The sequence below is a fragment of the Macaca nemestrina genome, chromosome 4 (assembly GCF_043159975.1).
Source record: "Macaca nemestrina isolate mMacNem1 chromosome 4, mMacNem.hap1, whole genome shotgun sequence".
Taxonomy (NCBI): domain Eukaryota; kingdom Metazoa; phylum Chordata; class Mammalia; order Primates; family Cercopithecidae; genus Macaca; species Macaca nemestrina.
In genome coordinates, this window is record NC_092128.1 from 131,796,527 (window position 1) to 131,811,372 (window position 14,846).

The window sequence follows — 14,846 nt, forward strand, 5'->3', positions numbered from 1 at the left end:
ATGAAGCAAGGAGAGAGGATAGAGAGGGACAGACGCTAGAATTGGCAGAGCCTTAGAAGCTGCATGAAGACTTGTGGTTTTGTGTCCCAAGGATGTTGGGGAGCCTTAGAAGGGTGTTGTTGTTGTTGTTTAAAATAGGCTAATGTTTTATTAGAAGGGAGAGGATACAACTCCAGAGCAGCAAGAGAGAGAGCCAAAAGGAAGGAGAAAAAGCAAATACAAAGCTTTAGGCTGGGTGCAGTGGCTCAAACCTGTAAAACTAGCACTTTAGGAGACTGAGGTAGGAGGATTGCTTGAGGCCAGGAGTTCAAGACCAGCCTGGGCAACATAGAGAGACTCTGTCTCTACAAAAATTTAAAAATTATCCAGGCATGGTGGCACATACCTGTAGTCCCAGCTACTCAGGAGGATGAGGTGGGATTGCTTGAGCCTGGGAAGTCAAGACTGCCATGAGTCATGACCACACCACTGCATTCCAGCCTGGGCTACAGAGTGGGACCCTGTCTCGAAAAAAAATAAAATATAAAAAATAAAAGGAAATTAAAAACCTCCCAAAATGGTGCATTAGGGAGCTGGCCACAGCTTCATGGGCTGCATGGTTGGGCCATATGGACCATAATTTATGGTGCACAGAGTGGTCCACCAAGGCCTGGGGGAGTCAATTCATTTGCTGGATTTTTTGCACCTCCTCTCTCTCCCTGGTCAGAGTAGACCCCACAGGGTGATAACTCTTGATATGGTTTGGCTGTGTCCCCCCACAAATCTCATCTCAAATTGTAGCTCTCAGAATTTCCACATGTTGTGGGAGGGACACAGTGGGATATAATTAAATCATGGTGGCAGTTCCCCCCATACTGTTCTCATGGTAGTGAATAAGTCTCATGAGATCTGATGGTTTTATAAGGGGTTTCCCCTTTCGCTTGGCTCTGATTTTTCTCTCTTGCTTGCCACCATGTAAGGCGTGCCTTTTGCCTTCTGCCATGATTGTGAGGCCTCTCCAGCCACATGGAACTGTGAGTCCATTAAACATCTTTTTCTTTATAAATCACTCAGTCTCAGGTACGTCTTTATCAGCAGCATGAAAATGGACTAATACAACTCTCTAGCACTCCTGGGCTATGTCACCAAAGACCCCTCCGGGGGACCCTTGTAAGTCATAGCTGGAGTGAGGCACAGTGCTATCTCTGAGTCTGGAAAGGGTGGGAGGAGACAGAGACTCCATGGTCAAGGTCAGGGTGGGCTGGCTTGAGAACTGTTCTGGCAGGTGCAATGGAGATCGCACCTGAGAGGGTCCTTACAGCAGAGAAGACGAGCACAACCAGCACTGTCCATTTAGCAAGCAGCTTGTCAGCCAGTGAGGTAAATATGAGGAAGCACATTACAAAGTCCAATATGGGCTGGGCATGGTGGCTCACTCCTGTAATCCCGGCACTTTGGGAGGCTGAGGCAGAAAGATCCCTTGAGGTCAGGAGTTTGAGACTAGCCTGGGCAACATGGCAAGACCCCATTTCTACAAAATATTTTAAAATGAGCCCAGCTTGGTGGCGCACACCTGTAGTCCCAGCTACTTGGTGCTGAGATGGGAGGATCACTTGAACCCAGCAGTTGGAAGCTGCAGTGAGCTATGATATTAATAGCTTCACTGCACTCCATCCTGGTCAACAGAATGAGACCCCATCTCTCTCTTTATTTTATTTATTTATTTATTTATTTATTTATTTATTTATTTATTTATTTTTTGGAGATGGAATTTCACTCTTGTTGCCCAGGCTGGAGTGTAATGGCACAATCTTGGCTCACTGCAACCTCTGTCTCCTGGGTTCAAGCAATTCCCCTGCCTCAGCCTCCCAAGTAGCTGGGATTACAGGTGTACACCACTAAGCCAGGCTAATTTTTGTATTTTTAGTACAGACAAGGTTTCTCCATGCTGGCCAGGCTGGTCTCGAACTCCTGACCTTGTGATCCACCTGCCTCAGCCTCTCAAAGTGCTGGGATTACAGGTGTGAGCCACTGCGCCCGGCATGAGACCGCCATCTCTAAAAAAAAAAAAAAAAAAAAAAAAAAAAATCGGGGCCGGGCACAATGGCTCATGCCTGTAATCCCAGCACCTTGGGAGGCCGAGGCAGGCAGATGACTTGAAATCAGGAGTTCAAGACCAGCCTGGCCAACATGGTGAAACCCTGTCTCTACTAAAAATACAAAAATTAGCTGGGCGTGGTGGTACACACCTGTAGTCCCAGCTACTCAGGAGGCTGAAGTAGGAGAATCGCTTGAACTGGGGAGGCGGAGGTTGCAGTGAGCTGAGATTGCATCACTGTACTCTGGCCTGGGTGACAGAGTGACACTCTGTCTCAAAAAATAAATGAATAAATGAATGAATGAATGAATAAATAAATAAATAAGTCCAGTACAGCATTAGAAGGGTTTTAAGCAGATGTTTGCGAAGGGGTTGAGCAGGTAGGGATGGGGAAGGGTGTGTAGCATGTGGAAATTGTGATTATGTGCATGTGTGTGTGTATGAGGTCATCACATATGTTTTTCAAAAGACAATTCAGTCATACTTTGAAATATGACCATTGGCAACAGACTTTCTACTTGTCCATTTCTTGGACAGCTTTCTTAATTAGAAAATAATTCCCTAAAATAGGCTCTACATCTTTGGATGTTTGAAGATAGCTAGCACAGACACAAACACTTTCTGAAGGCTAAGCGGCTCTGGTACTCCACCTGTTTCTCATTAGATTTGATCTGATGTCTTCTCACCACCTGGTATTCTTCCTCAAAACCTATTACTGTATGACTCCTAAGGTGTGAAGCTCAGAACGAACCCAGAACTATCGTATGGCCTGACTGCATCGCATGTATCACTGACTGCACTGCATGTATCACTTCTCTCATTCTGGAAACTACACATTCAGTGCAAGCTAAGATTGTGTTAATTGTTTTGGCAGTTGGATCACACTTTTGACCCATGCTGAGCTTACTGACAAGTCTAACTCCCCAGGCTTTTGATACAAACTGCAATCACACACGGCTCCCTCTTCCCACACTTGTGCCTTTTGGACCCAAAGTCAGAACCTTACATTTGTTCCGATTAAATTTTATCTTGTTAGACACAGTTCATCACTCGATCCTGTCAAAAATGCCTGGAGCCCTTATTAGGTTTTCCAAAATACATGCTATAACTACCACAAGTTTCCACCTATCAATCTACACACAATTGAATGCCTCTTCTGTGTCAGTGCTGTTCTTGACATTGAAGATTTAGAGATGTTTGAGACTCTGTCATTGCCTTCAGAGAGCTCACAGACACACACAAAGGGGAAAAAAGTTGCAGTGCACGGGGTGCAATAAAAGAGAAACCAAGTTTGATGGAAGCAGGTAGAAGAGGTCCCTAATCTAGAACGGGGTTAGAAATAGGGGGTGAGGGACACCTACAATAAATCCTGTGTACAAAGCAGGAGAGCAGAAGATGTAGGATACTTTAAGGCCTGGACCACTTGAAACCTGCAAGCACTTAGGGAATGGTGAGGTCAGATATGAAAGGCTGAAGACTTCAGACTTCAGACTTCATCCTCATGGGCAGTAGCCCCTCCACAAAGGGGCTTCTACATGTAGATTTGGGTTGAAGAAACACCACGTAGCTTGAGAGTGAAGAGGATTTGGCACATGGTACATACCTAGAGGTAGAGAGGACAGTGGAACTGTTAACCATGCTCCTGGTAAGAGTTGTTGGGGGTGATGATAAAGCAAGGTGGTGTGGATGGAAAGGACTGTATGTAGATCTGGGATTGAATCAGCAGGTCTTGGTCATGACTGGAAGGAAAGAGTGAAAGTTGGTACCAAGAATCTTGGCCTTAGCACCTACATAATGGCAGTCTCAATTTGGATAAGAAATTGAGAAGAGAAATTGGTTTCAGTATGGGTCTTTGATTTTGATGCACTTGAGGCATCTAATTATAGATGTCCAGAAGACAGTTGAATACATCCATCCACATGGGCAGAAGTGAAGTGGACAGGAGATGCAGATTTAGGGATCATCTACCCTGAGATAATAAATATGGAGGGATGAAAATGTTTAGGGAAAGTGTAAAGAAAGGGCTAAAATGAAGCCTTTATGAGGTCAGCATCTATTCACTCATCTATCCATCCATCCATTCATCATTCACCTATCCATCTAACCATCCAATCACCCATCTATCCATCATCCATCCACCTACCCACTTACCTATCCATTCATTCATCCATCATCCACCCATTTATCCATCCATCTAACCACCCAATCATCAATCCATCCATCCATTCATTATCCTTCCATCTAACTACTTAACTATCCATCCATTCATTCATCCATCCAACCACCCAATCATCAATACCATCCTTCCATTCATTACCCATCCATCTAACCACCTAATCACCAATCCAGCCATCCATTCATCATCCATTCATCTTAACTACTTAACCATCTATCCATCCATCCATCCATTCATCCATCCATCTAACCACTCAATCATCAATCCATCCATCCATTCATCATCCATCCAACTAATTAACCATCCATCCATCCATTCATCTATTTATCCATCCATCCATCCATCCATCCAACCATCCAACCATCTGTCCACTTTTATCCATCCTTCTATTCCTCTATCCCTCCATCCAACCATCATCAATATAGCAAACAGAATACTTTCTATGGGCCAATGACAGCGACAAATGAAAAAAGGCAGAGTCCTCTATCTCTAAGGAGTTTGTATTCTGATGGCTGTGGTGGGAGACAGGCAATAAACATGTAGCAAATAAGGAAATGAGATAAGTATAGTTATCAAGTGGCACAAAGAAGATAAAATAGGGTGATGTGAAAGAGAACAACTAGGTGAGGCAGCATTAGCTGAGGTGGTAAGGAAAAGAGAAGGGGCATTTTGATTGAGACCTGAATGAGAATGAGGCAGTCTTATGTGACAATCTGGGGGATAAGCCTGGGATGACTAAAGAAGAACAGGTACAAAGATTCAGAGAGAGGAATCAACTTGGCCTTTGTGAATGAGAGAAGCTGGAACATCTGGACAGTAGTGAGCAAGAAGGGAAAGAATGAGCCATCAGAATACAAACTCCTTAGGGATAGAGGACTCTGCCTTTTTTCATTTGTCACTGTCATTGGCCCACAGAAGGTATTCTGTTTGCTAGATTGATGGATAGTGTGATTTGCAAGGATGATGTGAAGCAGGTGGTCAGGTGCCTTGTAGATTAGATAGGATCTTACAGACCTTGCTGAGGACTTTGGCTATGATGGGAAGATTGTTCATCAGGAACATACGTATGATTTGATTTATGATTTGGAAAAAATCATCCTTGTTGCTATGTGGATGATGTTTTGTAGTGAGGCAAAAGTGGAGGCAGGGAGACCAATTAGGAAAGTGGTCCAGGCAAGAGATAATGGTAGTTTGATGAGGAAGTAACAAGGGAGATGGAAGAAATGGTCATATTTGATATGAATTTTGGAGGCTTAGTGGGTAAAATATATTTGTGGATTAGATGTAGGGTGTGAGGAGAATAATCAGGAAACGCTTAGGTTCCGTGCATAAGAATTTGGATGATGGTGATGCTATTTGCTGAGATGAAGTCTTGAGGATGGAGCAATGCTTTCTTTTTGTGGGAGATAGGAGTAAATAGTTTGCTTGTTGTCAATTTAGATTTGAGTCTTCTTTTTGTCATTCAGATGAAGATGTTGGGCAGGATGTTGGAAATATGAATCAGTAGCAGGAGGAGAGATAGGGTTTAGAGATACACATTTGAATGTTGGGAGCACATACAGGGAGTCTTGAAGCCATAGGAATGAATGCACATTCCTAGCATAGAGAAAGAGAAAAGAGAAGATGACCAGCAGGGGAAGGAGGTCTGTGAAGAAGACTGGAAAGGGCCAGGTGCAGTGGCTGAGGCCTGTAATCCCAACAGTCTGGGAGGCAGAGGCAGGTGAATGGCTTGAGCCCAGGAGTTTGAGACTAGCCTGGGCCACATAATGAGACCTCATCTCTACAAAAATTTAAAAAATTAGCCAGGTGTGGTGGCACACGTCTGTGGTCCTGGCTACTCAGGAGGCTGAGATGGGAGGATCCCTTGAGCCCAGGAGTTCCAGGCTGCAGTGAGCCATGTTTGCATCCCTGTACTCCAGCCTGGGCAACAGAATGAGACCCTATCTCGATTAAAAAAAAAGGAAGAAGAAGACTGAGAAAGAAAGTTAGGTAGATACAAAGGCAGACGTTAAGAAGATAGCTCAATTAAAATGAAGAGTATTCACTTGCTTTAGCACAAGGCAGGGCACTGGTGGTGTTTACCAGAACATTTCAGTGGTACTGGGGGTTGAAGAGTGAGTGGGAAGTGAGAATATGGGGAAGTGACTGCACACTTTTTTCAGTAACCTTTACTCTGAAATGAGGCAGAGAAATGTGGTAGTAGCTAAAAGGGGACCAATAAGTGTGAAGGCACTTCTTTAAAAATAATACTAATTTTAGTTTTTTTTTTATGGGGATAGGGCAATGATCTGAACTTGGGCATGAGGTCAGGGACAGACTACAAGCAACAGTAACCTAATACTGAGCTCCAGAAATTGAGGCTCTTCCCTCTGGGTAGCATTGATCTTGGGTCCTTGGAGGGATGAGAGCAAGTGGGGAGGAAGTGGGTTCAGATGGGCAGATCAGAAAGGCTGCAACCCTAAGACCATGTGTGGCTATTATCAAGAAGCTTGTACCCAATGGGAAACTGGATGTGAGGCTAACCTGGTATAGCAAAAAAAAAAAAAAAAATTGAGACGAGGTCTCTTTGTCACACAGGATGGAGTGCGGTGGCACTATCAGAACTCACTGAAGCCTTAGCCTCCTGGGCTCTAGTGATCCTCCTGCCTCAGCCTCCTGAGTAGCTGGGATTACAGGCACAGGCCACTATGCCTGGCTAATTTTATAATTTTTATTGTTTGAGATGGGGTCTCAGTATGTTGCCCAGGCTTCACTCAAACTCAGTGGGCTCAAGAGATGTTCCTGCCTCAGCCTCCTGAGTTGCTGGGACTACAGGTGTGCACCACCATGCCCAACCAATTTTTAATTTTTTTGTAGAGATGTGGTCTCACTGTGTTGCCCAGGCTGGTCTTGAACTCCTGGCCTCAAGTAATCTTCCTGCCTTTGCCTCCAAAGGGCTGAGATTATAGGCAAGGACCACTATGTCTGGTCCAGTATGGCAAGTTCTTAATGAAACTGTGCTTCTTCCTGTTTTAAGAGCTCAAAAACCATCTGCTCTATAACATTTCCTGGATCAATACAAAGGACACTTGTTTAGGCCCCTCTTGGGTTTAGAGGCAGCGTTCCAATCTCCTCTTTCAGAAAACTGGCAAAAGAAAGACACGTTCTCAGTTCTGAGTGTGAAAGTGAGGGGAACTTCCAAAAAGAGGACTAGCCAGCCATTGTCTTGAGCCCCTGGATGGCCCTGTTCCCCCTACCCTTCAAGCTCTCCTGGCCTCCGCACAGGTCTCTCTCACACGTCCAAGCTCCAGCAGGAAACTTCCTGAGTCCACTCCACCCCCAACCCTGCCTACCCCCAATCAAGCTCTGGCTACCAAAGGCTCAGCCCATCAGGGGGCCTCCAGGACTCCAGGCCAATGCTGCCTTCTGATTGGTCAGCGTTTTTGCCTTACAGGTGGTCAAATATATTTGAACATTACTCTTGCAATTTCTGGGAAGCAGAATTCAGCTTGTACATCTTCAGGTCTACTCTTCGTTGTTTCTGCTACTGGCTTGGTAGTCTAATAATAAGTTCTTAGCATTCCTTTGGAATCCATTCAGTTCAAGGGACTTGCACTCGTGAATGCCTAGGTGCTCGATTGTAGAGTTCACCCCACTTGAGCTCTAATTCCTGCTTTTCATGGTTAATTCTGTATCTTGCTGAACAAAGATTACTCTCTCTGACAGGTACAAAAGAACAGAACAGGAGCTGGAAGGACAGAGGAAATTGCAGGTGGAGGAAATAGAATGAATTAATGCCTGGAAGTACTTGGGAAATGGTGAGAGGCCATTTTGAGTTCCAGGGTTGCAGCACACAGCCAGAGGCAAGAGGAAGCTTTGTGGGGAAATGGTCCTCTGGGGTCAATGCACACAGGACTCTTGAGTGTCAAACCTGGGGAACTTAGGGTTCATTCTGGGGCCATGAAGAATCCATGGAAGGCTCGGATTAGGACAGAGATATGATGAGCCCTTTGCCTGCAGAAGGTTGACTGTGGACTGTGGTGAGGAGGGGTTGTGGGTAGGAGAAGCATTAGGGGATTTTGCACAAGTCCAGAAAGGAGCCAGCCGAGGGCATGGGGTGGGCACGGAGGTGACAGCAGCCCTTCTTTAGGGTCACTGGAAGTGAGGAATGGCTGTTGAGCTTGGCAGCTCTGTGCTCCGGCAGGTTCCAGTAGTGTTGCTATGAAACCCACACTGATTTTGCTTGTGTCTAAAATCCATCACGTTAGCCAATTCCATATTGCGTTTGAATTGAAATTTCTGGTTTCTAACAAATGGTTTATTTAAATGACCTCTTTAGGGATTATTAAACATACTAGTAATTTTCCATAAGCTTCCTTGAGATCTTAAGTGTAAATGCAAGCAGAGCTTTAATCCTTTAACATAGTTTTACCCTGGTAATACTTCTCTCTCTCTCTCTCTTTCTCTCATAGTCACGTTTTTTTTGGGGGGGGGATGTGGGTAGGTGGCTGAGATGATGTTCAGACATTCCTCAAGTTGACATCCTCTTCCACATCCGTGTCACACACAGGACACATCCCTGAGGCACACCACTGGTGTGTTCCTTCCACATCCATGTCACATACGGGACACATCCCTGAGGCATACCACTGGAGTGTTCCTTCAGACCACACACCTATCATCTCTAGTCCTGCATCCCGCCCCTTTCCATACTCCAGATTTTTCATTTTCACAAGAGACTCACTAACTGGGGAAACAGACGGGAAAGAAGAGGGGGAGGAAAAACTCGGTGTGATGGGTATTTCTAGTTCTGTCCCTTTGACTGGGTTGAGGCTCTTGGGTGCGGGTCCAAGAACAGGGCTGAGAGAACTCCTGCACATTCTTGCTGTGCAAAGCGTAGTTGGATAAGGAGCACCAGTACCTCCCTGGAGCTTGCAGCAATGCAGATTCCCAGGCCCAACCATTGACCGAACAAAATCAGAATCTGTATTTTAACCAGTTCTCTAGGTGATACCTCAGCGCATTAAAGTTTGAGAAGCAGCGGGGATAGTAGTTTTAAGCTCAGCTACACATTAGAAACAGCTGAGGAGATTGAGGAAGTCTTGATGTTGGCTAGATGCAGTGGCTCCTCCTTGTAATTGCAGCACTTTGGGAGGCAAAGTCAGGAGGATTGCTCAAGTCCAGAGTCCGAGATCTTCTGGGCAACATAGAGAGACCCCGTCTCTACAAAAGATAAGAAAATTAGCCAGGTATGCTGGGGTGTGCTTGTAGTCCCAGCTACTGGGGAGACTGAGGCAGGAGGATCCCTCGAGCCCAGGAGGTTGAGAAAGCAGCGAGCCATGATAGCACCATGAGACGTTGTTTCAAAAATAAAATAAAATAAACTCCGAATGCCTCTGCTGCACCCCACACCCATTAAATAAGACTCTCTGGGACCTGGGCATTTCTACCAAGTTGATACTCCAGGTCCATGGACCAGCCTTCAGCAGCAACATTCTAGAGAATGTACTGGCCTCTGATCACTATCAGGGCTGATGAGTAATGTAAAGCCAGGGAGGAATCTCCAAGGGTATCCAGCACTCCCTGGGCAGGCTGAGGAATAGCAACGTTGGGATCACCCCCAAGGAAACACCCTCGGCTTTTGCATGAGTTTCCCACACAGGGACTGTTACAGGGGCAGCTGCAATGCTCCCTTGAGGGGAATTACAATGGTGGAGTCCATGTGGGAGCCAGGGTGTTTGTGGGCTGCCAGAAATAACTGGAGGACCCTTGGATAAGGGTTAGTTTTCTTCTTGGGTAAGTTGAGAGGATTTAGATTCATTGTAATGTGACTCCATTTTACCTTTTCCAAATGGTGAAGCATGACATATTGGATAGAGATTTTTATCTGTCTGTCCATCCATCCATTCATCCATCCATCCACTCATCCATCCAGTCACCTACCATCCATTCGTCCACTCATCCATCCATATATCTATTCATCCATCCACCCACTTACCCATTATCCATCCAATTAGTCATCTACCCACACTACTATGCACACAGTCTACCACTTTGCTTATTGTTAATGAACACCAGCTTGCTAATTGTTGCTCTCCAAAATAGTCTGAGATTAGCCATCATTGTTAAACTATCCTATGAGGATAGAAGGCAAGGCTCTAAAGAACGCATACAGAAACAAGCATTCATTCTTCACATGGGATGGCAGTTGCTGAGGTCAAAACTCTAGTACCATTAAGAAACATCCAAAATAGCCACTTGTGGGAGGCCACAAGGCCAAGCCTTTTAATGTTTTTTTGTTTGTTTGTTTTGTTTTGTTTTTGAGATGGAGTTTCACTCGTTTCGCAGGCTGGAGTGCAATGGCGTGATCTCGACTCACCGCAGCCTCTACCTCCCGGGTTCAAGTGATTCTCTTGCCTCAGGCTCCCAAGTAGCTGGGATTACAGGCATGCAGCACCACACCCAGCTAATTTTGTATTTTTAGTAGAGATGGGATTGCATCATGTTGGTCAGGCTGGTCTCAAACCCCTGACCTCAGGTGATCCACCTGCCTCAGCCTCCCAAAGCTGGGATTACAAGTGTGAGCCACCACGCCCGGCCAAGCTCTTTACTATTAGTGCTCTGAATGCTTCAAGAATTCTTGGTGTGGTTAGAAGCTGTGTCTTGAAATAAAGCACTCTGTGTCTTTAGGACATGTGCAAATTTGCTTGGAATTCCATGCAGACATAATGCTCGGCTATGGAAATCAGGCTTTCAGTAACAAGCAATCCTTGTTAGTCAGCACAAATGATCCACAAATGGCCACAGAGCAGCAGCTCATGGGCTTTGTGCAGTGGCAGATTGGCCCCCCTGGAAAGGTGTGCTAGAATGGGAGCACTGCACAACAGCCCTTGAGTCAGCCTGAAGCCTCGTCTCCCCACCCCCAAGCAGATGCAAGCCCTGCGTGAGTCCCTTGGCATTCTGTGATGCCGATGGTTTGAAGGGCACAGCTGCCTGCACAACAGAAGTGATGATGCTGTGTGGATCTCACCCATACAGAAGAAAAGGAAAAAAACAGCCCCATGCCCTTCCTGCTACTCTCCTTCTGCGGTGCTATTACTCCTCTTCCCAGGCTGGAAACATTGCCACTGGCTCTGACTCTGCTGTCACTTTCCTCCTTCCTGTAGCTGTGGTTTGGCATAGCTTTGTCCAGAGACATCGTTGTCCTTGACAGACATTGGGTCATCCAGGATGGTGCAGGAGAGAGGGCACAAAAGGCAATCACGTAGGCCAAGGCAGGTGTGGGTGAAAGCCAACCTTAGCTCCAGAAACAATGTCTGAGGGCATTCATCAGTCTCATTATTAATTCTAGAAGGGGTGAGCTCCAAAGAACCCATCAGTCAAGGGAGCACAGCAGCAGGGTTTCTGGGTGGCAGCCAGTATGTAGCTGTGTATAGTATTAGGCAGCGGTTTGGGTAGGTATTGACTCATAAAGAATCATGAGAGCTTGTGGGCCAGGCTCTGGCCAGAGGCTTGTTCTTTTTTCTTTTTTAAATAGGGTCTCACTCTGTCATCCAGGCTGGAGTGCAGTGGCACAATCATAGCTCACTGCAGCCTCAACCTCATGGGCTCAAGTGGTCCTCCTGCCTCAGCCTCCCAAGTAGCTGGGAGTACAGGCATGTACTACCATGCCTGGCTATTATTTTTTATTTGCTGTAGAAATGGGATCTTGCTGTGTTGCCCAGGCTCATCTTGGACTCAAGCAATCCTCCCACCTTGGCCTCCCAAAGTGCTGGGATTACAGTCATGAACCACAGTGCCCAGCCCAGAGTTATGTTCTGAAGTGCTTGGCAGAGTGTGATGAAGCCAAGGACAGGCTGTCATCTGGCTCCGCAGCAGGGTCAGTGAGAGAAGAAGGAAAGGAAGCTGTTCCTGGGGGCTTCCCCATAGTATTGACTCCAGGTATGCTTGGCATCAATGAAGGATGTGGGGCTGAGACACTGGGTCCAAAGTTTGGGATCATGCCAGGATCCCAGAGCAGCAGAACTGTGGTTACTGATGGGTGTCATGACATTCAACAAGAGTGTCAACCTTTACGTGGGGGTTTTGGAGGCCATTGGTCATGAAAAGCTAGGAAGGTTGAGGTGGGAAAGGAAGTAGAGTTTGGCAGTCCCTCAGATCTTACTCTTACCCAGCTCCATTTCTTCCTTCAAAAAGCCTTTGCTCCTCGTCTTCATGGCGCCCACTCTAGGAGCTAGGTCCACTGCTTTATAGTCTCATTGCCACTCTACACATTCTCTGCCTCATGTTAATTCCCTGGAGAGGCAGTTCTGGGAAATCATTAAGAACCTGATTTAAATATCCCAGCTCTGTGACTTCGTGTATGTGACTTCATCTCCCTGTGCCTCAGTTTCTTCATCTGTGAAACTGAGATAATAATAATAAAATCTACTTCACAGGATTGCTGTGAGAATTAAATAATGATATAGTAAAGCCCTTAAAATAATGCTTGGTATATACTCTCATATATGTGTTTGCTGCTGAAGCTACTTCTGCTACCATTATATAACTCCTCCTGCTCCTCCTCTTCCTCCTCCACACAGTCCAATCCCTTTAAGCCTCCCTGCAGCCTCCAGATGCAAGCACTCCCCAAATCTTCTGATGTTTAACCCACAAGTCCCATCTCTCCTCCATTCCAATGGTCACCACCTCAATTCTAGTTCTCATTGCCTCTGGCCAAGCAATGGCCTTCAGATTGTCCTCCTTTCCTGCAGTTAAGTCCCCTTTTGAGTCATTTTCCAATCTGTCTCTAAGAGTTATTTTTAGAAAATGCAGGCTGGGCGTGGTGGCTCACACCTGTAATCCCAGCACTTTGGGAGGCTGAGGCAGGTGGGTCAAGAGATCGAGACCATCCCAACCAACATGGTGAAACCCCATCTCTACTAAAAATACAAAATTAGCCAGGCGTGGTGGCGCATGCCTGTAGTCCCAGCTACTCAGGAGACTGAGGCAGGAGAATCGCTTGAACCCGGGAGACGGAGGTTGCAGTGAGCTGAGATTGCACCACTGCACTCCAGCCTGGTGACAGAATGAGACTCCGTTTCAAAAAAAAAAAAAAGAAAATGCAGATCAGATCATGTCATTTTGTCTATTTTCAGTAACTACATTGCCCATAAATAAAGGTCAAACTTAATTTGACCCCAAGCCATCTTCTGAATTCTCTGTGTACCTTTTGCTCTAAATATATCCAAATTCTTGCTCTTCTCAAAACCTATTCATATTTTTCCTTGTGCCTAGAAGTAATGAACATTTCTTTCCCTCCCTCTCTCCCTCCCTTTCTTCTTTCCTTCGTTCCTTCCTTCCTTCCCTCTTTCTTTCTTTCCTTCTTCTCTTCCTTCCTTCTCTCTCTCCCATCTTTCCCTTTCTTCCTCCCCCCTCCCTCCCTCCTTCATTCCCTCCCTCATTCCCCCATCTCCTTCCCTCCCACCCTTCCTTCCTTCCTTCCTTCCTTCCTTACTTCCTTCTTTCCTTCCTTCCTCCCTGCCAACTATACTTTTATTCAAACGTTAAAACCCAGATTGAGAGACGTCTTCCCCCATTCCCTCTGCATATACACAGTAGATGGCAATCCTTGAAGGCAAGGACAGAATCTTATTCATGTGGCTCACACATTGGTAGAAATGAAACAAGTAAGTAGAAAATCAGGTTCTGCCACATACGGGTGGTGTCTTAGTCCATTTTGTGTTGCCATAACAGAATACTTGAGACTGGGTAATTTATAAAGAAAAGAGGTTTATTTAGCTCCTAGTTCTGCAGGCTGGGAAGCTCAAGGGTGTGGCCCTGGCTTCTGACATGGCTTCTGTGCTGCATCATAACATGGCAGAGGAGGTCAAAGGAAAAGCAGACATGTCCAAGGGGATAAAACCCAAGGGGCATCCTGGCTTTATACCAACCTGCACTTGAGGGAACTAACCCAGTCTTGCCAGAGTGAGAACTCACTACCAGGAGAACGTACCAAGCCATTCACGAGGGGCCCCCCCAGGAAACAAACACCCCCCACTAGGTCCCCCCACATACACTGCCACACTGGGGATCAAATTTCAAGAAGAGTTTTGGTGGGGACAAACTGAAACTGTGGCAGACGTCATCTCTGAAAGTGAGTTATGGGTAAGGTAGCTTCAGTAATTTATGACAGAGAGGGAAACTTTTCGGGTAGTGCTAAATAAGGATATTTCCTCTTTCTGTCCAAAATGTCAGGTACCTTGCAATAGCCAGAGAGAAAGCATTCCAAACGATAGCAGTGGCTACAGAGGAGTGGAACTCTCTAGGTTTCTGCTTTGTCGGAAGTGTGCACTTTCAAGTCAGGAATACCTGGAGCAAGAGATTCAGGAAAACAGAAGCAGACAAACTCCAACTCAAGTCATTGTGTGCTGAACTGTGAGCAGCTAGGGATAGAGATCCGGGAACTGTTGGAGGGGAGGATGTCAGCCTTGATCCAAAGACATGGCCACGAGCACCTGAATTTGTGTTGGATGTGAAACATTGTGGGAACCAGAAAACAAGGGAAAAGCTGGTGGATTAAAGGTAAAGGGCCTATGCAAGGCAGAGCTGAGCTATTCCAAGCTACCAGGAACT

At 45.9% G+C, this 14,846-nt stretch overlaps 2 protein-coding genes across 2 annotated transcripts in view; one reads left to right on the plus strand and one right to left on the minus strand.

Moving 5' to 3' along the window:
- Positions 1–8,093, plus strand: part of LOC139362928 (uncharacterized) — a 68,875-nt gene extending 60,782 nt beyond the window's left edge. Inside the window, exon 8 of the mRNA XM_071095277.1 lies at positions 7,959–8,093. The gene's annotated coding sequence lies outside the window, so the exon portion shown is untranslated. The remainder of the gene's footprint in view (positions 1–7,958) is intronic.
- The window catches only part of LOC139362929 (uncharacterized), a 97,096-nt gene that overhangs the window by 16,148 nt on the left and 66,102 nt on the right, over positions 1–14,846 (minus strand). The gene's annotated exons all lie outside the window — the stretch shown is intronic.